At 39.9% G+C, this 8,358-nt stretch overlaps 1 long non-coding RNA gene across 1 annotated transcript in view; it reads right to left on the bottom strand.

Annotated features, from left to right (window-relative positions):
• Positions 1 to 6,556: 6,556 nt before the first annotated feature.
• LOC105504463 overlaps positions 6,557 to 8,358 on the bottom strand; it is a 13,299-nt gene continuing 11,497 nt past the window's right edge. Inside the window, exon 3 of the long non-coding RNA XR_001000611.1 lies at positions 6,557 to 6,593. This is a non-coding gene — a long non-coding RNA (uncharacterized LOC105504463). The remainder of the gene's footprint in view (positions 6,594 to 8,358) is intronic.

Here is an 8,358-nt window from a genome sequence, read left to right as displayed (position 1 = left end):
GGCACCTGTAATTCCAGCTACTTGGGAGGCTGAGGCAAGAGAATCTCTTGAACCTGGGAGGCAGAAGTTGTAGAGAGCCGAGATCACATCACTGCACTCCAGCCTGGGTGACAGTGCAAGACTCTGTCTCAAAAACAAACAAACAAACAATATCCTTTTCTCCGTAGAAAACCCAAAATAATAAACAAAAAAAACTTTCTCCTGGAACTAATAAGCAATTATAACAAGGTTGCAAAATACAAGATTAACATACAAAAGTCAATGTATTTCTTGTATGCAAGCCATAAACAAGTGGATTTTAAAGTAAAAACACAATACCATTTACATTAGTACCTCCAAAAGTGAAATAGTTCAGTATAAGTCTAACAAAATAAGTACAAGATCTATATAAGGAAAACTACAAATTCTAATTAAAGAAATCAGCCTGGGCATGGCTCATGCTTGTAATCCCAGTGCTTTGGGAGGCTCAGGTGGGAGGAATGCTTGAGGCCAGGAGTCTGAGAGCAGTCTGGGCAATATAGCAAGACCCCATCTCTAAAAAAAAATTTAGCTGGACATGGTGGTGCACACCTGTGGACCCAGTTACTTGGGAGGCTGAGGTGAGAGGATCACTTGAGCCCAGGAGCTTGAGGTTACAGTGAGATACGATCATACCACTGCACTCCAGCATGAGCAATAGAATGAATATCTAAAATCAATCAATCGATTGATTTTATCTCTAAAAATCAATCGATCAATCAAATCAAAGAACAAAATAAATGGAGAGATAATCCATGTTCATGGATAAGAAGACTCAATATTGTAATGTATCATCTCTTCTTTGATCTACATATTCAATGCAATCCCTGTCAAAATCCCCGTAAGTTATTTTTTGGATACTGACACACTTGCTCTACAGTTTGTATGGAGAGGCAAAAGACCCAGAATAGCCAAGACAACATCAAAAGACAAGAACAAAGTCAGAAGACTGACACCACCCAACTTCAAGACTTATTATAAAGCTACAGTAATAAAAAAGTGTGATGTTGATGAAATAGAGCAATAGAACTATTCAGTTCTATCGTTCAAAATAGACCCACAAAAATATAGTCAACTGATCTTTGACAAAGGAGCAAAGGCAATACAATGAAGAAAAGATAGTCTCCAACAAAGAGTGCAGGAATAATGAATATCCACATGCCAAAAAAAATGAATCTAGACCCAAACTATATACCCTTCATAAAAATTAAGTCAAAATGGATTACAGACCTAAACATAAAATGCAAAACTAGAAAACTCCTAGAAAATAACACAGGAGAAAATCTAGGTGACTTTGGATATGGTGATGGCTTTTTAGATACGGCACAAAGGCATGGTCTATGAAAGAAAGAACTGATAAGCTAAACTGTGAAAGACACTGTCAAGAGAATGAGATGACAAGCCACAGACTGGGAAAAAGTATTTGCAAAAGAAGGATCTGATAAAGGACTATTATCCAAAATATACTAAGAATTTTTAAATTTCAACAATAAGAAAACAAACAACTTGGTTTAAAAATGGGCAAAAGACCTGAATAGACACCTTACCAAAGAAGATATACAGATAGCAACTAAGTATATGAAAAGATGCTCATATGTCATCAGGGAATTACAAATTTAAAACAATGACATACCACTACACACCTATTAGACGGGTCCAAACCCAAAAGATTGACAAAATCAAATACTGGCATAAATATGGAGCAACAGGAACTCTCATTCATTGATGGTGGGAATGCAAAATGGTATAGCCACTTTGGGAGGCAGTTTGGCAGTTTCCTACAAAAGTAAACATACTTTTACCATGTGATCCAGCCATCATGCTCCGTGGCATTTACCTAAGTGAAACGAAAACTTATGTCTACACAAAAACCTGTACATAGATGTTTACAGCAGCTTTATTCATAATTGCCAAAATTTGGAAGCAACCAAGATGCCCTTCAGTAGGTGAATGGATAAACTATGGGTCATCCAGACGATGGACTGTTATTCATTACTAAAAAGAAATGAGCTATCAAGGCATAAAAAGACATACAAGAAACTTAAATTGCACATTATTAAGGGCAAGAAGCCTATCTGAAAAGATAACATACTATATGATTTCAACTAGATAACATTCTAGAAAAGGCAAAACTATGGAGTTTTACTTTTTTGCTTTTTTTTTTTTTTTTTTTTTTACAACCAGTAAAAAGATCACTGGTCGTCAGGGGTCAGTGGGGAGGGAAGGATGAATAGGTAGAGCACAGGGGGCGCTTTGGGCAGTAAATCTACGCCTTATGATACTACGATCATAGATGCATGTCATTATACATTTGCCCAAACCCACAGAATGCACAACACAAAGAGTGAACCCTAATGTGAACTATGGAATTTAGGTTCTAATAATGTGTTGATGTAGGTTCATCAATTGTAACAAAGGTACCACTGTGGTGGGGCATGCTGATGATGGGGGAGGCTGTGCATGTGTGGGGACAGTGGGTATATGGAAACTGTATATTTTCTGCTCAATTTCATTGTGAATCTAAAACTGCTTTGAAAAACAAAGTCTACTAAATCAGTCAATTAATCCTTCACTATTTCACCATCTCCTTCACCTTACAGTGAAATCAAAATAACAAACAGGGCTGCAAGGCCCTGTGCAATCTGGCCTCCCTCCCTCTTGCTTAGTCTGATCCAGCCATGCTGGCCTCCTTGCCAGCCAGAATGCCAGGCACACTACACCTCAGGGCCTTTGCACCTGCTGTGCTCTCTCCTAGGAACACTCTTCCCCAAGAGAGCCTCCCTGGTTCCCTGCCATCTTCCTTCAGGTCTTTATTCAAATGTCACCTTCTTCGTGAGGCCTTCCCCATCACTCTAATTAAAAATGCAGCTTTGGCTGGGCACAGTGGCTCACACCTGTAATCCTAGTGCTTTGGGAGGCCAAGACAGGAGGATCGCTTGAGTCCAGGAGTTCAAGACAAGCCTGGGCAACACAGCAAGACCCCACCTCTCCTAAAATTTTTAAAGAATTAGCAGGGCATGGAGGCACGTGCCTATAGTCCCAGCTACTTAGGAGGCTGAGGCAGGAGATCACTTCAGCCTGGGAGTTTGAGGCTGCAGTGAGCTATGATCCTACCACTACACTCCAGCCTGGGTGACAGAGTGAGACCCTGTCTCTAAATTACAAAAAAAAAAAAAATGCAGCTTCCCCTAACCCTTCCTATTTTCTTTCTTGCTTTATTTCTTACCAGAGAGTTCATAACCATCTAACATACTATGTATTTCACTTATTTCATTTCTTGGTCTGCCTCCCTCCCACTAGAATGTAAGCTCTGTGAGGGCAGAGATTGTTGCTGTTTTGTTTACTGCTACACCTCACTGCCATATCATAGAGCTCAGCACTTGGTAGGCTCTCAATATTTATTGGATGAATAAATGAATAGCTTATGGCAAGTTCACTCATGCTTCCAAATATTTGCTGTGCTGTTTTCTTTACTTGGAATGACATTCCTCCGTGTTCAGGAGAAAAATCCCACTCAGCTTCCAAAATTCAGCTGAAGAAACCCTCTTCTGTGAAGTACACTCTGACCCTAGGCAGACCAGGTAGGAATCTCTTCTCTGAATTACCACAGTCCCATTATACTTCTGCTGGTCCCTTATCACAGTTTCTTGTAATCTGTATGGCCCCTTAGAAGGTTTGTATTCATCCTGTATTCAAAGGACCTTTGTACCTGGACTATAATCACAGGCACTCAAAAGCATTTGTGAAATGAAATAGTAAATGAATGAATAACTTAGATAAAGCAATTAATATGTAGCTTAGTGTGAAGGCATTTAGTATGTACATAATTTAAAGAAGACACTTAAAGATACTCCTATGAAAGTCCATTTGATATTAATACTTTTTATTATACCTTGCTCAAGATACAAGTTAGTGACTAATAATACACAAAGGTCAAGATAATTGCTTAGTAATTAACATAAAAGGCTATGTTTGCTTTCATGTTTCTTTTACAATATTTCAAGAACTTTTTTTTTAACTTTACCTGCTATTTGTGTTTCCATATTCGTACTGGTTTAGCCTAGAGAGTATCACCGTGGGTGCTAAAGACTGGGCAGATTTGGTAAACAAAGCATTAATGCCAAAAACCACTGAGGGAAGGGGTGACCTGGAACAGACAAAAATAGCATGGGTCTATATCACATACGAATTACGTGTGTGTGTTTTATGTATATGTTTTATATATCTCCATATATACAATTTGAATCTTTGAATCAAGAATCTCTTTGTGTATGAAGTCTTCCTTGATCCTAAGTAGACAATAATAAAAACAGTATAGTATTATAAAACATTAACCTTTTAGTTATAAAGGATTATAAAACTAGAAAAACCTAACTCTTTTTTAACATTTTTTTTACTTTAAATTCTGGGATACATGTGCTGAACATACAGGTTTGTTACATAGGTATAAACGTGCCGTGGTGGGAAAAACTTAACTCTTTTTCTTTTTTTAGAGACAGGGTCTGGCCATGTTGCCCAGGCTGGTCTTGAACTCTTGGCCTCAAGCCATCCTTGCAATTTGGCCTCCCAAAAGTACTGGGATTATAGTCATGAGCCACTGTGCCCGGCCAGAATGTAAGCTTTTTGTTTGTTTGTTTGTTTGTTTTTAGACAGGGTCTCACTCTGTCTCCCAGGCTGGAGTGCCGTTGCACAATCTCAGTTTGCTGCAGCCTTGAACTCCTGAGCCCAAGTGATCCTCCCACCTCAGCCTTAGCTGGGACTGCGGGCACGTGCCACCACACCCGGATAATTTTTGTATTTTTGGCGGGGGAAATGGGGTCTCTCCATGTTTCCCAGGCTGGTCTCGATCTCCTGGACTCAAACGATCCTCCCACCCTGGCCTCCCAAAATGTTGGGATTATTTGGACATTGGCATTTGGTAAATGTTAATGCCTTTCCCTTTCTCAGTGTTCAAGACATTTTATTTATTTGTAACCTATCTAATTCAAAAGAATTTGAAAGGTGAAAAATGTTTACTAAAGTTGTTGCTTGTTTATGTATTCATTCAAAAGAAGGAGTTCTGAGCTAGTCCGTTTTCCAGGTACAAAGGAGACCAAAGTGAAGACAGGGCCCTGGACTACACCCTGCCTGTCACCCAAATAAGAACTTAGCAACAAAATCCTGCAACAGGAAAGGAATTATACAAAGAGAAGTCCGGGTAGCTGGCAAATCTTTCCTCAATTTAATTTGCATTAAAAATAAAAGATGGGGCTGGGTGCAGTGGTTGACCTCCATAATCCCGGCACTTTTGGGAGGCCAAGCAGGAGGATCGATTGAGGCCAGGAGTTCAAGACCAGCCTGGGCAACATAGCGAGATCCTCATCTCTACAACACATATATATGTAAAAATTAGCTGGGCATGGTAGTGTGCACCTATATAGTCCTAGCTACTCGGGAGACTGAGGCTGGAAGATCCCCTGAGCCCAGGAGTTTAAGGCTGAAATGAGCTATGATCACACCACCACACTTCAGCCTGAGCAACAGAGTAAGACCCTGTCTCGAAAACAAACAAACAAACAAAAGAGGCTTTGCAGTATAAATGTTTTGACAGAACTAATAAAGAATGTGCCTCTGGCTGGCTGGGCGTGGTAGCTCACACCTGTATTCCCAGCACTTTAGGAGGCTGAGGTGGGCGTATCATCAGGTCAGGAGTTTGGGACCAGCCTGCCCAATATCATGAAACCCCATCTCTACTAAAAATACAAAAAAATTGGCCAGGCATGGTGGTGCGCGCCTGTAATTCCAGCTATTCAGGAGGCTGAGGCAGGAGAATCGCTTGAACCTGGGAGGCAGAGGTGGCAGTGAGCCAAGATTACACCACTGTACTCTAGCCTGGGCGACAGAGCAAGACTCTGTCTTAAAAAAAAAAAAAAAAAATGTGCCTCTGTCTTAAAATAATACATTCCTCTCTAATATGCAAAATCGGACACATATGAGAAAATATTTGCCAATCAAGTACATTTTATAGCTGATCTAAAGTGCTTACAAGCATACCAAAGAATAAAACCTCTCATCATTGGCTTAGGCTTTTTCAAGTAAGAAAGGATAAGATGGACCTTGATTTTTAATTTTAATTCTTGCAATGTCACAGAGTAAAGGTCATTTTGCCCAATCGTCCCGTGTAATAAGGCATATTGCCATATGTAGAACATACAGCTAACTGAGATTCCACTTTGGTTTCTGAGATTTAACCCTGTTGTAATATTGGCTATGTGAACCTGAGAAATGAAAAACTGTGATGTCCTTTCGGAAATGGGGAAAAGTTGCCCAGGGCAAACAAGCACGAATATCTGATTATATTCTGCCCCCTGGTTCCTAGCGATGCCTCTTATGATTGTCTTTCAGATATATTATTTGTAGTGGCAATATAACTGAGGTATGGAGACTGATAGGTCCTGCCTACATGATATTTTCGTAGCTAACATTTGAATAAATATACTTACTGCTGATTAAACTTCATTACTGAAGTTTAATCTGCATCAACCATGTCAACTAGTGGCAGGGTAAACAAGGAAACCGAAGCTTGCACAATAACCCTAGAAAAAATGTTAAAACACATAGGAGAATTTTACAACTAGGAGGCACAACTTTTGTTAAAAAAGAATAAAATGAAAGTTGACATTTGATTTGCAAGAAGATAAGAAATGAAATACTATAAAAGTAAAGCTATATTAGACATACACTTCTATCCTCCCAAATATTATATATCTGTGAATATATAATTCTCTTTTAAAAATGTAATAACTGCTTTCACTTGGGAATTTTAAAAATGATTTTTATGCTTCTTCCTCATTCCAAATGACTAAACTCATTTAATCTGCTTAAATTATTAATAGATTCTAAAGGACAGGACATGCCAGGGAAATTAATCACACAGACATTTTTCTCTTGATATCAGAAATAGGATACATTAAGAACTGAGAAAGGGCATATAGCATTTTAATTATGATAGAAGAATAAAAATGAGGGGGATGGTTTAAGTGAAAAAAGCAAACAAAAATTTTCATTCTAAAAATTATTATAAAATATCATTTTACATACTATACAGCGAGGGCCACCCTTACAGACTTATAGAATAGTTATCTATGTAGGGTTCTAATGTCTTGAAGTTTCACAGGGATTCAATCATTTGAGTCAATTATTACAGTCTCCACTACCAGTTTGTTCAAAATGCAAATAAGTCTTCATGAAAATTTTCTCAAGTTGTTCCAGCAGGGACCTGAATAGAATTTATAATTCATTCACCCAAAATGAGTGGCTCACGCCTGTAATCCTACACTTTGGGAGGCTGAGGTGGGTGGATCACTTGAGGTCAGGAGTTCAAGACCAGACTGGCCAACACGGTGAAACCCCATCTCTACTAAAAATACAAAAATTACCCAGCTACTAGGGAGGCTGAGGCAAAAACAAAAAACAAAAACAAAAACAAAAACCTTTTCTTTTTTTTTTCTTTTTTGAGATAGGAACTCACTCTGCTGCCCAGGCTGGAGTGCAGTAGCATGATTTCAGCTCACTGTAGCATCCACCTCTTGGGCTAAGGTGATCCTGCCACCTCAGCTTCCTGAATATCTGAGACTACAGGAGTGCACCACCACACCTGGCTAAATTTTTATTCTGTGTAGAGACAGGGTTTTGCCATGTTGCCCAGGCTGGTCTTGAACTCCTGGGTTCAAGTGATCCTCCCACCTCAGCCTCTCAAAGTGCTGGGAGTATAGGCGTGAGCCATTGTGCCTGGCCCAAAACACATTTTCTAAGGACCAACTATTTGCAGGAACCGCAGTAGGTAATGGGCCACAGTGATAAGAGACTAGACCCTATTCACAATAAACTCAATCCAGTGGGGACCATAGATAGTCGCAGGTAGAGGGAAAAGCACCACAGCAGAAGTAAGCATAGGGCACTGGAGTCACATAGGAGGGCCACCTAATCCAGATGAGGAAATCAGGGAAGGCTTCCCAGAGAAGCACATACCTGAGCTGTGGCCTAAGACACATGAGGACAGAGCCAAGCAAGAAATGGGGAACAGTTTTCCAGGCACAGGGAACAGCATCTTCTAGATACAGAGGTGTCTGAACCAGGAACTGCAAAGTATTTCTGTGTGGCAGAGAGTACAGTGTAAGTTGAGGAGTAACAAGAAATGAAGGTGAAGGCCGGGCACAGTGGCTCACACCTGTAATCCCAGCACTTTGGGATGCCACGGTGAGCAGATCGCTTGAGCCCAAGAGTTCAACACCAGCCTGGGCAACATGGCAAAAACCCATCTCCACAAAAAATAAAAATTAAGCTGGGCATGGTAGTGCA

This window comes from Colobus angolensis, unplaced genomic scaffold (genome assembly GCF_000951035.1).
Source record: "Colobus angolensis palliatus isolate OR3802 unplaced genomic scaffold, Cang.pa_1.0 Scaffold92, whole genome shotgun sequence".
NCBI lineage: Eukaryota > Metazoa > Chordata > Mammalia > Primates > Cercopithecidae > Colobus > Colobus angolensis.
Note: the sequence above shows the minus strand (reverse complement) of the source record. Positions and strands in the feature narration are given on the sequence as shown.